The sequence below is a fragment of the Hippocampus guttulatus genome, chromosome 13 (assembly GCF_054856545.1).
Source record: "Hippocampus guttulatus isolate MCC_2025c chromosome 13, RoL_Hgut_1.0, whole genome shotgun sequence".
Classification (NCBI taxonomy): domain Eukaryota; kingdom Metazoa; phylum Chordata; class Actinopteri; order Syngnathiformes; family Syngnathidae; genus Hippocampus; species Hippocampus guttulatus.
Window position 1 is genome coordinate 9,116,841 of NC_141273.1, and position 22,011 is coordinate 9,138,851.

Sequence of the window (22,011 nt, forward strand, 5' to 3'; positions counted from 1 at the left end):
GTGAGCTATCTTTCCTGGGCAGAGCGCCACTTGGGATGCAAACTCTCTGCCGGCAGAAATGAGCTACCTATCTGGGAGAAGAGTGACTGCTCCATCCTATTTGATTTGGCTCTGCTATCATCTCTTAAGAAGATGTCAGCCTTGCTTCTTCTATTGCTCTGAGCCTTTATCAACTGCCGCACCATTTCCCTTCCCAAAAAGAGGAGGAGGCATTTCGGCGCCTTTCAGGGAAAGCAACACTAAAGAATAAGTGTTATGCGATAAAAAAGGGGGGTTGTTAAATAGATCTGTCTATTTGTATGGTAATAATGATCGCTTAAAGACTCAAAGCGCCGTGACTTGTAGAACAAGGAAACAGATTTGTATGCTGCTGTTGTGCTAACAGCACTCGGCAAACGACCTTGGAAAACTTTCATGCAGGAAAAAAAATGAGTTGGATTTTTTGATGTTTTTTTTCCCTCCCTCTCTTTGTTGATATCATTCTTTCTCTGTCTTTTTAAAGTGGAGGTGTTGCACAACTTGTGTGCAAGCTGGTTGTCTCGAACTTTCTCTGTAGGGGCCCCTTCGCATTCTAATGAGGTGATCTGGCACGATCTCAACCAAGTCTTATGTGATTTTTTTGTGTAGTTTAACAATGAATAATACGAAATGTTCAGATCAACAAAAGCACTGAAATACTGAAGTGAAGGTTGTACAAAACTGGTTTTGAATGAGCAGCTTAGGGAGCGCAACACCAAGATGTGTATATGCATTTAAAGTAGTTTGTAGTCGATGATTTAAGTCTTATTCAAATCAAAGCGCTGGTCGCAAGACAGCACTGAATACTGTATAGAAAAACTCCAGACACCCCTGTTAAAATGCCGGGTTTATGTGATCTCTTGAAAATGTCGGAGGACACCCTGAACCGGTCGCCAGCCAATCGCATGGCACACATAGACAAGCAACCATTCACGCTAACAAATCACACCGACGCACAATTTGAAGTGTTCCATTAACCTGACACGCATGTTTTTGGAATGTGGGAGGAAACCGGAATACCCTGAGAAATACCACCCAGGCATAAGGAGAACATGCAAATTCCACAGAGGAAGGACGGAGCCGGAATCGAACCCTCCACCTCTGTACTGTGAGGCCGACACGCTAACCAGTCGACCGCCGACATATTTTCAAGAGAAGTAAAAATAAACATAAATATGCTAATGTGGTTGCACCATGTATGTACACACTCCTGTGAATGAGGCAGTGGCTGTGTTCAGAATTAACCGGTCACACTCAAACTCATGTGAAATGGGAGTCATCGTACACCAGCCACCATTTTAAGGGACTCTGATTAACTTCAAATATAAAAGTGTTCAAAAGTTGAATATTGATAATATTCAAGTTTGGAAAAGGTTGATTCTAAAATCTATACAATAGTAAGTGTCATGTAGTGACCATATTTGCATTTCCATTTTTTAACTTTAGAAAACAACGATTTGAAAGGTGTGGAGACGGTGTCAACGGTTAAACTAATGAGATGACCAAATGTCCAGTCTGTGCATGTTTCTTTTAATTCGTTAAAAGGAATAGAAGTAGAAACTGAAAGAGGATGGGGGGGGGGGGGATTACCGTTGCTTCCCATGCCTGACGTTGAAGGCACTCGAGGTAAATTGATTAGCCTGTTCATTTTGGCTGATTATTCAGGGCTTGTTAGCATAAAACGAGCACCATTTGCAGCTGATTATCATCCTTGTCAGCAAAATCTTCTTCTATAATCCACGATGGATGGTGTATAGCTCAATTTAAGAACTGATAATTTCATGCCCACTGATTTCTGGCATCTTTGAAGTATGAAGTTCCGGATTCTTCTTGTGTATAATCAAGAGGGCTAATTTGGTTGACCCCTTTGCTTCTCCTTTTAGACCCAACATAAAGAATATACAAAATGGTACTGCATTCACTTCAATGTATCCATTATGCTTCTCATGTAGCTCATTTGATTAGATTATAGGAGATTGCGAATTCCATGAATTGAACACGTTATTATTCATCCATCCATCCATTTTCTGAACCACTTTATCGTCACAAGGGACGCGGGGCATGCTGGAGCCTATCACAGCCGTCTTGGGGCAGTAGGCGGGGGACAACCTGAACCGGTTGCCAGCCAATCGCAGAGCACACAGAGACCAACAACCATCCGCACTCACACTCACACCTGGGGACAATTTTGAGTGTTCAATCAGCCTGCCATGCATGTTTTTGGAATAGGGAGGAAACCGGAGTACCCGGAGAAAACCCACGCAGGCACGGGGAGAACATGCAAACTCCCGTTTTTATGATCATCTTTAATATATTTTTAAGAGCACCCCACAGCTATGGGTTGGAGTGGCGGAGAGGCGGTTGTTCAACACGGTCGCGTGATCGTGGGTGGAAGGCAGTCTCCGAGTCCCCACTTCACAGCGGCCAGCTTTAAATCATCTGCAAAAGATCTTCTCGGAATTCTTTTTGCGCAAGGAGCGAGTTGGTTGTACTTCTGCGCTGAATTTAAAGGGAATGTGGGGACCCACTTCCATTGGTCAGGAAACAAACCGGCTGTGTTCACTCCCATAATGGCGCACACACCCATTTGTACTTGCGCCTCTTTGACATTCTCAAAAGAAAGAAAACTCCATCCATGCACAGAGTTAGATTGCAGGCTTTTAGTGGTGTTTTAAAATCCTGAACATGATATGCACAATGGTTTGTTGAAACATTTATCATTTAAATTAGTCCTCTAAATTCTGTTGAAAACACGTGTGCTTCAAACTCAATGCATCTCTTCTGCTGCCACGCTAACAATGTAAAACTTTTGCCGATGTTTTTTTACGATCTAAGGCATCCAATCAAAAGCAGGTGAAGTGCACCACATGCAACACAATTGCATCCGACTATTGAGTCGTTCTGTTTTGAAAATGACTATGGAAAAGTCATCCGTAAATATTCAAACAGATGCGCATACTGCGCTCCATTGAAAATATTTTGTGGTGTCAAACCCGAAGTGTTACATTAAGGCCGCTTGTTTTATTGCAGTTGCAAGAGCCTGTCCGCTTGAGTTCAGATACTTAAATCACCCTGCCTTGCTTATTACCGCCGAACAATATGCGGCCCTGGGACGACCACATTTTTTGGAATAACGCTCCAGTGGAAACTGGAGAACCACAACACTGCGTCTGACTGTGGGGTGTGCTGACTGAAAGCAAGACATTCATGTAAAGTGACTCTGACCTCTCGCATTAAAGTGAGCTTGGTATTGCTGACACCTCTGGAGAACGAGCACTTTTTACCCTGGGAATCGTCGCAATGACCCTTTTCATGTCGTACGGTTCATTCTCAATGGAGCTGCACCCACCCCCACCATACAGAATATTCTACAAACACCGCGCTTCGAAATTACAACTCTTTCTGTTGCGTCAAATGGGTGTTTAGATGTTGCCCCAGTTTGCCATTCCGCTTACAGCAAAGATAGGAAAGGATGGGACGTCTCGGGTGGTAACAGGAGCACACCTCAGCTATTTTATCCCGGCCTGCAGCCTACCCTCGCTTTCTGAGTGGCCTTTCCCAGCCCGGTCACCCGTTTCTATTTATCTGCAGGGATAACTAAATTAAAAAAAATAAAAATCTGTCATGAGGCAGGGTGGGCTTTTTTCGCTCAGCTCAGCCCAGCTGACAGATTGAGAGCCCGCTGTAATGCGCAAGTCTGTTTTTATTATTCTTGCTGGGGAACACCATTTCATCAAGTGCATGATTCCACAGAGGAGAGGAGATAGCCCAGGCCCGGCTATATTTCTTCCAATCAAACGTTTCAAGGGGGGGGGGGGGGGGGGGGGAATGAGCGGGTGCCATCAAATCCCAGAATAATGCTGCCAGATTTTATGTAAAAAGAAGGACTGATGGACAAATACAGGAAGGCAAGACAAGTTTAATGACGTGTGTTGAGGAGGTGAGATTGGAAAACTGACAGAGAAAAGCAGCCTCTTTGCTGGAATATAAATTGTTGTGCGCTGTAAAAAGGCTTTTATCTGGAGTGAATATGGGACGTAATACACGGGTCAGGGTTAAGTCATTTTCTCCGGCAAGTTAAGCGAATAATGAAGGTGAAGCCGCATGGAGAGGAGCACTGCTACTGCCAGTTTGTCTTCATTTATTATGCCAAATCTCATGATTTTGGCGTTGGCGCGGCGAGTGCTCTGGCGCGCACCGGTGGACGACATATCGCTTAATTTACACAAGGTAATGAAAGCGGGGAGCGGGAGGACAAAACAATTTACCTGCTGACACGGGAAGAAGTGATTTGCGAACATGGGGGCGGGGGGGGGGGCGAAGGGAACAGGCAGCGGCCCACGCGGGTGGGGGTGAGAAGGGGACAGGGGAGAAAAAAGGGGGATGACAGAGGGGGTGCATGTGGAGAATGATGAAACAGATAGAAGGGACTCAAGCCTCAGCAGGTGATGATGGAGGCTTCAATGAGGCGACGGTAAACTCTCACTCGCACCCCCCCCCCCCTCCCCCCCACACAAGAACACACAATCAGAGGGCGAGACTGACCTCAAATCTGAAGAGTGTGTGCTGACAAGGCCCTCATTTTTTACTTTCTCCCTCCTTCAGTTCTAATCACTTATCACAAAGCCACTTGAGTATCAGAGGCAGGCGGTCTCACTCGGCGGCGGCAACAGGTATTCTCCGACAAAAGACCAAATCACGAAGCGCCGGTTTGGTCATGTGCAAATTGAAGTGGTGGGAAATTGCAAGCTATAAATGCTTTGTTACTATACTTGAGAAGATTTTTCAAGCAGCTCGGTATTTTTTTTTTTGATTACTTTTACTCCCAACACTTGAAAACAGATGTCAGTTACTATCTATTACTTCCTTTCTCAAAATAGGCGTGTTACTTTTTTTGACATGATATAAAAAAAAAATAGAGGGAGAGGAAAAGTCAACCATCAAGTGACGACTTGGAGGGACGCAGCATTAACGGTGACAGCAACTCATTCGCCGAAGCTAAAATAGTCGCCATTCATGGCCTTGTATCAAAGAATTGCTTGATCTTGTCGTGTTGATTGCAAGACTGATTTGTGATTCTCATCCAAACTCTGACACTAGTTTAGCATTTTAGCATTGGTTACGCAATTCACCACATGAGCAAAGTTATTGGAACACGTTGCTCTGATCGCATAACAGTTGCCTAAAACTCATGGGAGAAATGCACGTTTTAGTTTTGACTTTTGTACAGAACTACATTTCCATCTGTACTTTTTCACTTTAGTTTAAGTTCAGGAAATGCATCAGTAGTCTTTTTTCACAAAAGTCTCTGTGCTTGTATTTCAGTACGGAGAGGAAATACTTTAGCCATCTCTGTCAATTTCTGACAGGGCATGTTAATTTTACTTTCATTTGTCTCCAAACATGCCGCAATCAAAGATAACTCACCCAAACAATCGCTCTGATATTGATGGCTGTTGTTCTAAAATTGTACAATTGCCCATTCAACCGAAGGCTGAGCCTGTCCAAGCTGACAATATGTGCTGCACTGTAATTTTCCAATCACTGGCCCTTGAGGCGAGCTGCTCCTCGGGGCAGTGAGATCAGACGAGCTGAGGCATTTTCTCTTGTAAGAGGCCCAACTCCATTTGTCTGCTCGCAGGAACAAAAACCATCAGGGGGCTGCGACAGAGAGAGAGAGAGAGAGAGAGAGAGAGAGAGAGAGAGAGGGTAGCCTCTCTGGAGAAAGGCCAAAGGCAGAAGGGGTGATGGGGCGAGGAAGGGTGGGTACAGTGGTGTGACACAGTTAACCGGTAGCCCCCCCTACTCCCTCCCATGTCTCACTGCCCGCTGAGGGTGCTTGGCGGCGGTGATGATGAACAGAGATGCGTCTCGGCTCCAGGTCCTTGCTGTCACAAGGTTCTCTGCAGGACGAGACAGGGACAGGAAGTGTCACACTCTGTGGGCCTGCTGAGCCAGCCTGGACGCTGCTGAGTTCTGCTGCTGGAGACTTCACACAAATCAAAACACGCCAACACCAACCTCTCCCCAGCACACACAAGCAGACGATTTAGCATAGTGGACCCCAACCACTATCCTTTCTTTAGTTTTTGCTACAGGCAATTCTATCACATGAAAAGCCGCTTTATGTTTCGCGTATGCGGTCATGAAGCCTTCAAAATACCCACAACAAAAAAAAGCAAAGAAGATTTGCTTCCATTTCCATTATTCTATCTTTGTGAAGCAGGATTTTCCTGAATAATGTTGACCAAAACGAAAAATTCGATGATTCCTACAACCCAGCAAGCCATTCAGCTTTGCACATGTATTGACACACCGCAATGGAAAAACTGGAACCCCGCAACAGGTTTTGAGGCTCCACATATAGTACACTCTACTACAGAGGTGCCCAGACTTTTTGGACCGAAGATCTACTTTTCGATCAAGTAACCTCCCGGGATCTACCCTTACCGGCGCGCGCGCGTGTGCGCACGCACACATACACACACTCACGCACGCCGTGATGAGAAACAGCCTGAAACTGAGGCATGCGATGCACTTTTGCAGCCTGTTAACTATCGTAGCTCACACGTACCGTTTTAAAGTGCTTCCCTGGGCCCTGCTAGATTCCTATTCTTTGCCTGTGCCCTCGGTGAATTGTACACGAAGCAAACTGAATGAGAATAATGACGATAAAAGACCACAAGCTGCAATTGCAGACTGCTGAGCGCTAACAACTTCCGGTGACGTAATCACGCGCCACCGTAAATTCAATATTTACCTGCTTTATTTTAGTTTTTAAATATATTTTGTGAAAATGAGACTGATAGGATGATTAGGGTGCAGCGTACATCAACACAAAAAAGGATATTACTAACATGTACAAAGACACACAACTGGTTGTTTTGTTTTTCTTCTCCTCGACACTCCTCGGATCTACTTGGGACCTGTCTTCGATCTACCGGTAGATCAGGATCGACGTAATGGGCACCCCTGCTCTACTATATTATTTGCACCACAAACATCTGGTGGAATTGTCAAGGAGGAAGCGGAGTGTCACAAAACTGAGGCTCAGAGGGGATCGAGCCTTTTCTGTTGCTGGTCCCTCTCTCTGGAATGACCTCCCACTGAACATTCGGCAAGCCTCCTCGCTGCCCATCTTCAAAACCCTCTTCGAAACTCACTTGTATTCTTCGGCATTCGACTCAGCATGACTTAGATTTGTTCTTGGTTTTTCTGTTTGGTGCTTTCTACCGCCTTTATTACCGATTTGTCTTACTGTTTATTGTGCATGTTAAATTGCTCCATGTACAGCACTTTGTATGCAGCGATGGCTGTTTGAAAGTGCTCTATAAATACAGTTGACTTGACTTGACAAAGAGAGGAAACGGCGTCTTGCACCCACACCATTGTTTTGCCGTTCACTGACTATTCACATTTTAAATATCAGCAAAACTAGTTGTCGCCTTCTTTTTTTTCGCTACTAGTTGTACTGTTGCGCGATGTGCAGGATTCCGCACACAGCGCAAGTGTACAATCTGCTTCGGCCGCATCAGTGGGTGTGCGGCGGACATCAGTAATAGGCTTCGAGGGTAATTGTGTCCCATTACACCAAGATGGGTATGGCTCGAACAAGCAAAGGGATCCCGCTAATTATTGCAATGATATTCAGTCTGATGGAAAGTAATATTGTTAATTAAATCATTTGTTTTCATTAGTTTCCATGCTGGTTGGTCAAAATGTGATGTGAAACCGGTTCATGGAACAAAAAAATGTTGGGGACGGCTGATTTACTGCTTCTTAATATCTTTTTCTGTGGGCTCTCCTGATGTTTACTCATATCGTTGGCGCCGGGCGGAATCTTCATCCCGCCGAAATCATCATTTTCCAACAGACCCTTAAAATGCCATCATCAAAGGGAGCAAACGATTTTCAATACTTTAGATTGGTCAATAATTTAAAATATATATAAATAAATAAAAAACAACACACACATGTGGACAGGCATATAGTGCAAATGTGTGAAAAATGTGAAATTTACCAAATTGTGACATTGGAGGTTCCAGCCGGACGCCAGCGACATACAGTCTGATGTAGGTGACGCCCGGTCCTTGCGACAGAGGCCGCCCCCCCCCCCCCCTCCCACCGCCATCTCGGCTCTGCCTGCCACCATCTCCTGGCCACACCGCTCTCTCTCCACAGGCTGATTTCCCCTCGCAATGAGAGGTGACAGTGAACAGTGGAACTCGTCAGTGTGAATAACACACAGTCACGCTTGGTGAGACCCTCTGGTGGAGCGCGACGCACACACGGCGGCTCAAGGGCCCGGCGGCGGGCGCGCTGTCAGCCTCACTGCATGCCCTTCCATTATAGCTTAACAGGGGACAGATTGAGCAATCTGATGGGTTACGTTTGACATGTTTGCTGGTTTGACCTGCTTGAGGCACTGAGCAATTACTTTCCATAGTTTCATGGCATAGCGAGAGGGAACTGCAGCCCTCAAAGAATTCAATCATTATAAAGCACTGTGTCGGAAATATCTTTACCAACGGGCCTCTGCATGTACCTCGGTAATACTCTCAAAGTCTGGCGGTGTCCTTCAATGGCTCCTAATAAGAGCAGTTCATAACACGTGCAGTGGTCAGGCTTAATTTACCCACTTTCTCTGTCCACTGCCCCATCAGCATATAGTATCATATAACTGCTAATGGGCTAATGGAGGAAGAAGGGGGGAGGGTGGGGGGGTTGAGCGCGGAAGACATTTCAATAGATAGGGAAATGGAGCTAAGGTTCATCCAAACATTTAATAACTTATCCAATCTGGAGCGTTTGCCTCTTACTGGTCTAATTATGTCATTTAACTGGCCTGGGCAAGGGGGCCAGTGTGGACACTCCGTCTTACAGTGTCACGACATAATTATGACTTATGCCAGTGCCGCCTCGCAAGCTGGATGGAGTCAGCTTACCATAAATTTTAATGATCACCAAGACAATACTAACAGGGGGGTCCACGGCGTTAACGGGGAAAAATGTGAACGTCGCAAAAGCTGAAGTGTGGATGGCGCGGAAGCAAGCGTTTGTCCAAATTGGGAAAGGTGGAGATTAAACAGGAGCTTGCGGTATGTTCACGTTCAACTCCACAAAGTCCGAGAGTCAAACACTGATGATTTGGTGTGTCTTGAGATGTAAAAAAAGGAGTGCAGATGGTTTTGATTTGAGAACGGTGATTTTCAAAGTCCGCCAGTGGCATGCAAGCGCCCTCTAGAGGTATGCCAAAAGAGCACAGCCTCAGATTACAGTTTAGTTGTATTTAACTTTTTAGTAAAATACCTTTGTATTCAACTGCTTGTTGTTCTAGGTACGGTCTTTATTATATTAAACTTTAGTGTGAAATGCATTTTAATTTACTATTTTTATGTACTATATACATATATATATATATATATATATATATATATATACATACTGTATATATACAGTATATAGTTTTGATTAATACTTTACATTGTGGTGTGTGTTTTTTTTCCGGTTGTACTTGTTTTTTTACTTTACTAAAATTTACAGCTATCATTTTAGAGAAAGTCAGTTTTCATTTCTTTAAGGAGCAGAAGAATTAACAATTTTCAAATGTAATAATTTTTTTTTTTTTAAGACAGGTCACCATTTTGAGAAAATTGATGGGGCAGAGTAAAAAGGACTGATTGAGTGTCAGGAAAATGGCTGATTGGCTATCTGTGATTGATTATTGTGAAATCACTCACTGGGCGCTTTCACTCTCCTAGGCTTAAAAAGGTTTCTGGTGACATCATTCTAAAAGTCTGCTATTAATTAAGAAAGATTCCATGACCTTTGATTATTTGGATATATTTAGCGCCAATTGGGGTCAGTATTCAGATAAGATTTAATGAAAACAATCCTTTGGGGGAAAAAAAGCAGGAGAACCAGGGAGTACTGAACAAAACGTATTCACAAAAAACCCCTTGCAGGGGTACGCTGAAAAAATTTAATCCAAAACACAAGCAAAGTCCTGAAAACGTAACAAACAAACACCCGTGACAGTAAAACAAAACAATGTGACAACGACGCAAAACAGACTGCCGGAAACCAAAGAACTAAATTCAAGCAAAGTAACGAGACAACAAGGAAAACCTGGACAAGATACAAAGGGCTGAGGGAGCCGGTTGGTCTGCACAAGGCCCCGGATGACAAGAACAAAACCTAGCAAGGAAGGCAAAAAAGGCACACGAGGAAACCAAACCAAATATAATCTGAACAAAAACAGAATCACGAAAGGGAATTAATTTGACACCTGCACTGACTTTTTCATTTGTTTTCATTGTCAAGGTTTGGACATACAGTTACCGGTAGTTACCTTCATTCCCTGCGTATCTTTTCACATGACCGGAAGATCCTGTCAAAGTCTTGTGAGGGATAAAATGAAGAAGCCAAAAGAGAAGATGATCTTTCTTGATATTCCGATCAAGGGTATCTTATTCCAGAAGGACCCTGCGATTGAATGACAAAGATCACCTGTTCGGAAAGCCCCGTGAGACAGCTGATTGATAATGCATGACACCAAAATATTTTTGTTTACCCGCAGAAATGACTTTGAGGGGAGAGGGCTGATGTCTTTTTCCCCTTCTCTCTTGAAACCTGATTCACTACAACTAAGTGGATTGAGGGGGCGCCTCACAGGTCAGGAGGTCGCCATGACAGAGTCTGACGCTGTTGACATCGTTTCAACTGGGGGTGAGATTGGTGGAGTGGAGGGGGGGGGGGGGGGGGCATCCACTTCATATTCCGCCCATTCATGCCGTGTTGTCCCGGAGGCGCAACATGAGAACAGAATCTCGCAGCACAATTCCTTTCCTTCGGCAGCATTAGATTAGATTGGAAGTTGCCTGCACACTTTCCTGGGATTGTCAAATGAGCTGTCAGTCATGCGCCAGAGCCAGGCCCCTTGCCCATCTGCTCTAATGCATCACACTGCTTTTTATATGGATCAGCGTGAGTGGGAGTCGCTACACAAACGCCAACAGCTCCCTCCTGCCACCCCCCGGGCCGTGCGGTGATTGATAACATTTCACCAGCTAGTCACACCCGTGCCCATTTCTACACTTGGTTGCAGTTGGGTCCATTGCTGACATCCACAGTGGCCATCATTGCCTCGCACGGAACAATGACATCAGCCGCTGTATCACAATTGGCTCGGACGTGTGGCAGAAGTGTGCGGCTTCGTCCCATTCATAAAGTGCATCGTGACAGCAATTGACACCCTGCCTGTCCGAGGGGGTGATATGAGTAGTTTCAACAATAAAAGCAATTCTGCAAAAGGGCTGCAGGTGCCACTCGGTATGAAATATATCAGCTATTAAATCACATAGCCTGCTGCTGATATATGTTTATTGCTCATTAGCATGTCGGCGCACCTTTAACGCTCTCCAAACAACCGCCGACTGCTGGTGTGGGATCCCGAGGCTGTTTTGTGTGAAGTCCTATCGGCATATTGGTCCAGTTAACGGCCACTTGGCTCATAGACAGCTATCCATCGCTATGTCAGCTTCACTAATCCAATTGAGGGAACCTGCTTGGCATGGGACAGGCTCATCTGTCTTTACCGCTTATTAATGGGTCTCATGAGGGGAGGGGGTCTTAAGGTGGAGTTAGGCCTACATATTTTGACAAGAGTCCAAAATACTTTGTAACACACATAAATAACTATGCAACTTTGTAATTCAGCTCAACATTTTCATAGCCATGCCCCCTTTTTTTTCCTTTTGCTCTCATGATATTGCTAATTGTGTTCCATTGTCTTCCCTCTCGCTTAATGGATGCAACCCCCCCTCGCGGCGTGAATATGCTTACGTTCAATTTGTGCACTGTCATCTCCTTGCCGTGCAGCTGAAATTGATGCAACCCCTTCCTTTTAATTAAATCAAAAATATTTGGGGATTCTGAGTAGGTGGGGGGCAGTATGGGTGGCCAGCAAAAAGGTTCAGCTGATGACAGGGCAGGTCAAACTTGCTCTTGTTCACGTGCCAGATGACATCCAGTAAGTCTGGCATAAAATTGCTCCCAAATTAAAAAGGTGCCTGCAAAAAAAAAAAAAACCAATCTCATTTTAATAATTTGTTGTTAGATTTTAATCCAAAACTATGACAATGCGCCTCTGCACTGTAACCTTCTTCGAATATTGTTTTCAAAATAGTAGAACCCCAAAAAAAAAAGAACATGTCTGAAAAAACAGCAATCCCAAGAATCTCTCTAGGCTGGCCCCGGGGCAGATCAGTAACCACAGTATTAGGAACGAGAGCATAAAATTCCCACACATTAGGAGATGGATAATTGGATTTCCTGTGTCCTGTATGGTGGGCAGAGCGCTTCTGCAGCTGTGACATTATCAAGGTAACGTAACCTGAAGGCTATGGTGCGGCGGCACGGGCCCCGCAAGGCCTGTCCTCCGGTTCCACATGGCTGCCTGCTTGGCTATTCATCCTGTGGACCCTGCAAATGAAATTATGGGAGGAAGAGCAAAGGACATTCTTTGGGAATTAATCCCATTTATGCCTAAACCCACTCCTGATTTTTATAGAGAGCCCATCTTAAGATGTACACTGCATTCACAAATAGACAAGGCCTTCCGGGGATTGGAGGGAAGTAGCCTCCTGTGTGCATTGGCTTGTTTGGCGACTCATTTGTAGACACAGACAGGAAACAGAATCAATGTTATTTTCAAATATCAAATGTCATTGAGAAACTTCTGCACCCGATCTCAAGATCAATGCCATTTGACTGAGACATCTGAAGGCTTTTTGTTTATTGGAATATTACAGGATAGCATAGCATATGTCTTGTATAAAGAGTGGAATCTAAAATACTGACTCTCAAAAGACTACAAATGTTGACTCACTCACAAATCTAGAATAAATGTGAATCATTGCCATTTATTGACAGCAGTGGCGGGCCGTGCATTTCAACCTTCGGCCTTCAGTGGCGTCACATACAGTACATTAACAAAATATAGGCTCGTCAGGCAGCACTTAATTTCAGGAGCATTTAAAACCATCAAGTATGCATTGACAATTAAGAGCAGGAAACTAAATTTACAGATATTGTCAAAAATAAAAAGATTTTAAAAATACTAAATAAAATGCCACCCAAATTACACAGTGTGATCATAAACAAGTCTGTCCAATAAATTGCGCGATGTCCCACTTTCATTTAAGACACCAACCACACAATAACAAAACAAACTATTCTTTGAAAATAAAATTAACAGATCATTTGCATTTTGAGAATAGGCTATACAACAGCAAATAACTGAAAATGTTGAGCAGCTGAGATTGAACGAATTTTAGTGCACAAAACTGACTACAATGCGCCATTATAAGTTGCAGGTGATACATTTTTGTATCTTTGTCATTTTATTTCGTGATCATTAATACTAACGAAATAAAATAACAAGAAGAAATGGAAAAATAAAATTCATTTACTCACCAATGTAGTGCCTGTTCACTGAGCTGCAGATCTTTGCGAGTGTCCCCAAACGTTTTTAAACGCACCGTAGCTTGTAAGTGACCAGCCGTGCTCTGATGTTTCCTTGCTGCCTTGGTAAAACAACTTAAATTGGTAAATCCAGTGGAAGGTCCGTCTTGAAAATTGTGTGGAAAGTAGTCCTGCAACCAGATCAACGTCTTCTCCTTCGGCCATTTTGGGTCAAAATGCAGCAACAGCTCCCTCTAGCAGGCGCTAATCCAATCACCGAACGCGCACGTCCAGTGTCGACGTCAGCCCTTCTAGCTGGCCCTGGTACGCAGACTCGTGATCTGATTGGCTATTGCAAGCTGACGGTGTCCGTTCATTTACAGCGCACAGGGGCCTGCTCTGTTTAATCTGTAGGCCACGCGCAAGTTTAGTTTACCTGGCAACACAAGCTATCTGAAATATGATTGGTTAAAAACTCTACCATAATAAATAAATTATTTATCGAGTGGCTTTCAATGTTATTTAAAATAACATTGAAAGCCACTCGACTAAGTGGAAATAATATGACGTAAAGAATACAGAGAATAATTTTGTTGACATATTTATGAAAATAAAATAAATTAAATTTATGTTATTCTCAGAAAAGTAAATTTATTAAATGTACTTTTCTGAGAATGTTTAGGCCAGCAGAGAAGGCCTTGCTGGTTGACTGATTGACAGACTAAAGAATGAACATACACAATCTATTTTATTAAGCGTTTACAAGATCAAAATAATACCTTAAAAGAAAAATCACAATGACAAACTACATAAACACAGCACACTGGGAATCCGATCTAGTAGGTTTTTATGATTTAATGTATTCTGTGAAAAATAGTAATTTGATTTGAACTATTTCAACATAATAGCATTGCGTTTGCTTTAACACTTTTTTTTAACACGGAAGAAGGAGCATACCGTCAAATGAAGCTCCAGATATGATTTAAGATAACCTACAGTACATAAAATAAATAAGTACAGATATAGGTACGTAAAAATGTGTCTTAAATGGCGTTATTGTTCTAGGTTTGAACATAAAAAGATACGCAGTAGGCTAAAATGGCATGAAACGACACTGTTTAAAATTACCATGCGCATTATCAACTAGGTTAGTTTTGAAAAATAAAATGAATACACATTCTGTTGTCTTAAATGGTTCAACGTAACTTGCCACAATGTGGAGAACAAACTACTTTTTTTGAATAGCATTATCCAGCATGCAGCGGACTGTAATTAGGCGCCTTGTTTAGGTCGCGACACATTGCAGATAAACACTGCCCCCTTGCGGCGTTCAGTGAACATAACCACTCTAGGGGGGAAAAAAGCCCATCTCAGCAGTTTTGAGATACACATCAAAGAACAGTCGGTCCTTTTTTTCCGTTTAAGTAACTTTTACGGAGCCGATTTTAATTTTGAACACTATCGGATCATCTTTTCAAATGGATAGCACTGTTTTAATAGGCTTGTTTGACGCAACCCATCCGTAATGTAAATCCCAATTGAAACTTTGTTTTTCCACTGAATCATATAAACCAAAACAATAAAATTTCGCACATTCTGTTTTGCCAAATCATGTTTTGAATTATTGGGACGCAACACTAACATACAAAGCAAATCTAGATTTGCATATTGTTGTGCTGACTTAATTAAAAAATAATGTTATTAAATTTGTTAAATTACTCAAAGTACATGTGCACACAAATTTACGTCAAATCCTGCAGATCTATGGAAACACACACAAACACACTGGCACGCACGCACGCACGGACACACACACACACACTTTGACTCCTGCAGATTTAGCACAAGGGTCGCGATAATTGCAGTTACTTCACTGTCCTCATCGGGACCAGAACAGACCACAGACAGGAATGAGAGGGCCAAACAGGCACACAAGAGGCACAGAATGGCGGACCTCCTCAGGCAGCTACACAGCTCGTGCAGGTCCCTACCATTATCCCGTCCTCTACCCTAAACACGCAGTTTTAATTTCAAAGCTCTGATTAGCTGATGATTGCATGACAGCCGCCGACGAGGTTCCCTTTTCGTCGGCTCCCAGACTGCAACTCAATCATGCCCAATTAGTGGGTCCCCAAACACTCTCTCTTATTAGAGGACTCATAATCGACTCATTGTGTCCTGATTTGGCAAATAAATCACTCTGGAGGCGGCTGACTCCCCCTTCTCGCCTTCCCCTCTCACCCCTCCTCACACTTCTGTCTTTTCCTGCCCTCTCATCTTTTTGCTTGTCCAGAGGTTCGGTGACAACATTTTCAGGCATGCTATTCATTGGAGCTGACAGTCTGAGCAACGTCGGACTCCTTCTCTTTTTTTTTAAATCCCTCCTCCTTTTTTATTCCCCTCGAAGAATGAAGAATAATTTCGCGGCTAAGGCAAGGCAGGCAGGCAGCATGTGGGTGTCCTTGTCCTACAAGGTTAAGAATGTATTCCATCTGAGCAAGAAAGGAGAGAATTAAAATAAATGATGGCCAGATATTTATTGTGAGTTTGTAGATGAGGCCGAGTCATTGTTGGGGAGCTGAGTGAGCTGAGTGACTCTCCGACTGCCTAATCCAATGTCAGTCATGAACTGCATTTTGATATGACATTTACCTATTCGCCATTTTAATGCATGTATTCAGTACTTCAAAGGGGACAAGAAAGAATATTAAGTTATCCAAATAATGTGTGTTCAAAAAAATAATTGGAATTTGTATGGCTATAAGTCAGGGATGGGAAAATGCCGGAGCGGCCACAGTTTTTCATCACTGTTGCTGAGGGGTCACATAGGGCCACACACTTCCTAAACAGATTTATGACAAAAATGCTATTTTAAATACAGAAAAAATGCATGCGTATGTGCAAAATATGCACCATTAATATATTTCATTTTTGAGAATACATTTTTCAATGCATCTATTAAAAGATCCACTATTCCAGTGCACGGGCTATCTTGCATGAAGTTACCCTTCAAGGATGGCACAAAACTACAGAACAAGAAAACTACATTGAGTGTAATTTTTTTCTAATTTACTCAAAATGTATATATTATTGAGGCACTGTTTGTCCTGCATAGCATTCCAAATCCTAAGCGCAACTAAGACAGTCTGCCATCTAGTGGTGATTGGTGTTATTACAACCTAAAACTACAGTTGACCCCTGCACATTTGCAATTCGACAACCGTGGATTCACATTTCAGCAAATGTTTACCTTTTTTTTTTAGATCTTTTTCTAGTCTTCCAGTATTTTCTTCCACCCCATTTTCCCAGTTTTTTTGTGGAGAGCATACATTGAATCATTATCAGTGCTTTATATATATATATTTTTTTTTCCTCATATCAGAATATTGTTGCAGGCCATCCAATGTTGACCATCCCCGCTATAAGTAGTGTAGTGGTTCCCATACCTGATTATATTATGCAGCTGGCATTATGCCCACTCAAGGCAGTTTTTCCAATCGACCTGTGAAGAGATGATCAGATAAGTACAGGGCACAGTCTGCCTTTCACCCAAGGTACACAGACACCGACTTTCAAGAGGTTAACGGATTTTTAAATGGTGAGAGGATGTCTGCTGTAGTACCAAGGCTGGTCTGTGAGAGGCAGCGTGTCGCCACAGCATCTGGACTGCCGGAAAGAACAAAGAAGAGCAACTTAAAGAAGCTAACTGGTATTACCTGGTAACTAGTTAGCTGATGTCAGCTATACACTAGTTTTGATCACAAGGGAGGAAAATTTCAAATGTTTGGCATGCTTGGTGGTATGTGTCTCTAATGCTGATTTTATCTGGGGGTCTAACGTGCACAACTAATTCAGTGATGTGGCATATTACAGAATAGTGAGTAATATTCAAATGATAGCTTTTGCAACTTTACTGTGTGTGTGTGTGTGTGTGTGTGTGTGTGTGTGTGTGTGTGTGTGTGTGTGTGTGTGTGTGTGTGTGTGTGTGTGTGTGTGTGTGAGAATAGAATGGTCATTAGTGTCTGCTTACACCAGAGAGCCTGGCCAGCTGGTCTATGACGTCTGATGTGCCACTTGGTGGTAAACTACATCAAGACCCCCGTGGCAGAGTCGCCGAGGCCCAGCAACTCTCCTCCCCAGGCAGGATGCAGAGGCTATGGCGAGCCCTCGGCAGATGGAGCCTCCAGCGTTTCTCCTCTCCTGCAAAGATTTAAAAAAAAAGAGAGCGAGAGCTGAAGCAAGCGCCAGAGATGAGACACGGCCTGCCTCAGCCCATCACAGATGCCAGGAGAAGGCAGGGATTTTGTCGAGCCCCCCTGCGAGGCGGGTCCAGTTGGAACAGGTGCAGTGTCGTCTCCCTCGGTCCCTTTGTCAGCACCTCAGTGGTGGAGCCTGTGCTCTCTTCCTGTCCCGACTCCTTCTCATTCACACACTTGAGAGGTGTTGTGGGACTACTTCCAGCCCCTCCTGAAAGCCAGCCGCAGATCTGTCCATGCATCCTCGTTTCAAAAGGCCAGATCCACCCCCAGCGTGGCATTGTGTTCTTCCTTCAACAGGAAAAAATATTCAAGCAGAAGTGAGAGTTTCCGACCCCCACGGGTCAAACAGTTGAGTTGCGTTGCCCACCTCTGCCTCTCCGAGATACAAGGTCCATGCAGTATACCACGCAGGCAGCAGCCTGCGCCCTGTGTGATGGAAAGGGTTTACGACAGGCGGCGAGGCCCGACGGGCCACCTTGACCTCTCTGCGCTCCGAGGACCTTGGTGAGCCTGGTCCCGTTGGCCCCCGGAATCTCACCCCTGCGCCCCCACCCCCAACCATTTTCTCCCACCTCTGAGTTATTATCATAATTTCCCAGAGAGTCATTGCAGGGTTTCCACAGGCAGAGAGGCATCTGTGTTTTACAGAATGTTTGGTGTTTTATTGCCTTGATGTCACTCCTAGGCCAGCGCAAAGGGGCCCTCCAATGATAAGAAAAGCAGCCATGTGAAAAATGAAGGTCCTGGCATACGGGACTGAGAGGTGAAAAAGGAAAATAATAAAATACAAGACAAATGTGGAGCTCCACTATATTTCACGGTCAAACCTTTGTCTCTCCTACCTGCTGCCACAAAAAAAAAGCGGGCGAGGGCGATCATATGCATGAAATCAGATGATTACATTACAGTATAACAACAAAAAAAAAGAACAGTTGCTTTTTATTTTTTCCTTGGGAGTTTGTGCTGTGGACCTGGCAGGTGTTAATTTCACAACTGTGTTTATTATTGCAGTTGTAGTTTGTAGGAGTGTAGAAATGCAAAAGCAGGTGTCGTCGTTTTGACCGCTGTTGTGGATATTTACAATACAATATAGATAAATAGGCTACATGGGGTTTAAAAGTGTCATCCAAAAGTGAGTACTGTATCGGATTTTTTTTGTAGAATTTGTTCCGCATCAGATTACAGTGATGTACCGTACCTAATGTAAAGAATCAAAATCTATTCTGATGACATTTTCTTGGCTACGTGTTGACAATCAATGTCCTTATTAATACTAGCCGGTCCCTAATAAAGCTGGGTGAACTCAAAATTTCAAAGGAAACAAATTTCAACTAAATGAGGTAATTCAACTAAATATTTCAAGTTTCGTCGTAAAAATCAGTTTTCCAGCATTTCACTACAAAGAAAGGCATTTACACAACTAGTGTCCCTTGTATTGTGCCCGCCCCAGCTAAAAGATATAAGGAAAAACAACTTGCTTGCTTTGTTGTTCTAAAATTGTTGCTATAAATGTCAATAATTTATTTTTTTTCAGTTGTTCCAACTTACTGTTTCGCCCCTGAAAATTCTTTTTAAAAAGTAATTTTTTTATAGTGTTCTTATTCCTCATAATTCACATTGAGCCCCCGTGTATTAATTTTACAGTATGAACAAAGGGTTGACATCCTAAAGCTTGCATTCTTGGCTTTTTTAGACCTCTAATCACACCTTCATGACAGACTGGTGCTTTGGCCGGTTCCGAGCGCCTGAGTGATGTCGTGCTGGCCGCTTCGCTGACTGGGGGGGAGGGGGGGGGACTTGTGACCAGCGCGTGGCCCTTGATGGAATAGAACTGGTCCTAATATTGCACACGCTTTAGCATGTCTGTCTTCACCCCTCACTCTGTATCTGAGAGGCCCCAACAATCACTAAATCTCCCCCATTTTCTTTAATTACAGAACAGCATATTGCTTTTGGCCCATATGGGAGATATTGAGAGCAGATAAGATAAATAAACTTCTGTCAACACCAGAGCATATGAAGCAGAGCTCAAAGCATATTAACTCCATTGCAGCCATCCAATTAGCACTCAGTCTCAAAAAATGTGAGCAATAGCTATCATAAGAGGAAGTAAAACAAAAAATATGAGAAGTGATATGAGGCTTTGTTGTTGTTGTTGTTGTTTTTTTAGATCATATCAGTTATCAAGTACCGAATAGATGTGATGGGCAAAATGCTTGAGAACTGACTGTATGTGGACGAAACCTGAGCTCATCTTAGATTGGGATTACATTTAAATATGGATAAAAGCGCAACAATAAAAATGGTGTAATAATAATAATTGACAACACATAGCTTGCCGTGGCTACAAATAGTACAAAAATTCATCTGTTCCACTTTGTAGTAAGCCATTCCTGATTTACTTTTTGGGCTTTCTAGCAGAATGCTGAACATTTTGCGGTAACAATGGCTGCTATTTTGAACGGTTCCTCATTTGTACAATTCCCAAACACGTGGGGAAAAGATGTTACGAGAAGCTCTTCTCAAGAGGTTACTCGCTTTATTCGAAACAGTTGACTGTAATATTGGGGGGAGGGAACAACAGAAGCCACGCATTGGGACATTGAGAGTGTTTCCAGCAATAACGACACCATTATTTTAGTTGAAATATGACAGGCGGAAAAAAACCCCCAACTAATCACAGCCTAAACTACTGTGTGGTCTGTCTGCTACCACGCGGTGATCAACATGGCCTCAGCCTCACTTCACCTACAAGTGACACCGTGTTCATCCGAAAGCTTTTGCCTTAACTGCCGTCTCCCTCAGAAGAAATATTGTTGTTTTGATGTGATTGAATTCACCGCACCCAGACAAGAGGAGGTCATTTCCGAGTTCTGCCGCAGCATCCCAATACACTGTAGATAATAAGCAACACGGGGAGAATAAAGGAGAGCATCAGGATGAGGCAAGAGAGAGGTCACTTTGAGAACCTGGATGAGAGCACATGCCAAACAGCATCTCGGCATCCTCCACTACCCCCCCCCCCCCCCCACCATCCTCTTCCTCTCTATAATCCCCTCTCTGATCCACCAATGTTTGCGGCAGGCATTGGAGGCGGGCCGCAACCCTCGACCACCGGGCCCTAATCTGAGCCCTCGCCACAGCCGCGGTCTACCTCTGACAGCAGCGGCCGGCTGCCAGCGTAGGAGTGGCAGGCTTAGCCTTCTCCAGAGAGACAGCTAGAGGTTGTCTCTACATGGATGGGCACTTCGCAGCTCGGCGGGGGCGGGAGGAAGGGGCAACGTAGCAGCTGCTCAGGACATATGGGCAGAATTCATTAAGTCTGGCAAAATGAGCCAATTGTGGAGGTGGCAAGAGTGAACGTTTGTATGTCTAATAGGCAAATACTCAACTGCATCCGAGCTCAAGTATTCCACCGCATATAAATATTCAGAGTACAAATATCCTGTGTGATAGCTTCATCCGGAATAGTTCCACTTGATGAAGCAGATTCGAGGCCTAAAAAGTGGGCAAAACAAAAAAAATCCTGTTTGGATGGGCAGTGATTGAGCTGTTAGATGCACGGCCTGTGTGCCCTTGAGGTCTTTTGCTGCGCATTTTCAAATGTCAGGAGAGCGCGCCGCGTCTCAGAAATAAACCTAATCACAATCTGTAAATGTTACAACTGTTTCCCTAATAAACGTGCACGCACGTCGGAGGCCTGCATTGAAATTCACACACATGAACCAACATGCGACTAAACTGAATGCTGATCGACACGGCCCGGCTCATGTTCAACACGCAGTTGCGCAATGCATTTGATGAATTAAACAGAATTCGGTGTCCTTGAACCCGCGCTGTCCTCATTAGACCCCCCCCCCCCCACACACACACACCCCACTTTAAAGAGCAGTTTGAACAAGAGCCAACTTACATCTATTCCTGTCCGTCCAATATAAAGGTATAATGTATGCTAATCCACCCGGTGTCAATAGGAACTGTGTTCAATGCATTTGAGATAATAGTGAAGAAGGGGTTGCTCCTATCGAAGAGCTACAAGATAAAGTCAATGGCGCAGTCAATAACAATAAGGTTGTGGGCCTTAATGAAGAATGTTAATTTGAACACAATCAACTGGATTTCAGCTTAGCTGATTATCAACCTTGGACTTGTATGAGGGTGTTGATAATGACGGCTGTAGAATGGATATTTTTGCCCCCCCTATTTCAGTAGGACTTTTAAAACTCCCGGTGAAACTCCAAAACCATACACAAGTCAGTGACGCAGAACG

The 22,011-nt window shown here is 43.7% G+C and overlaps 1 protein-coding gene across 1 annotated transcript in view; it reads right to left on the bottom strand.

Moving 5' to 3' along the window:
• The window catches only part of ift43 (intraflagellar transport 43 homolog (Chlamydomonas)), a 294,545-nt gene that overhangs the window by 253,290 nt on the left and 19,244 nt on the right, over positions 1 to 22,011 (bottom strand). The gene's annotated exons all lie outside the window — the stretch shown is intronic.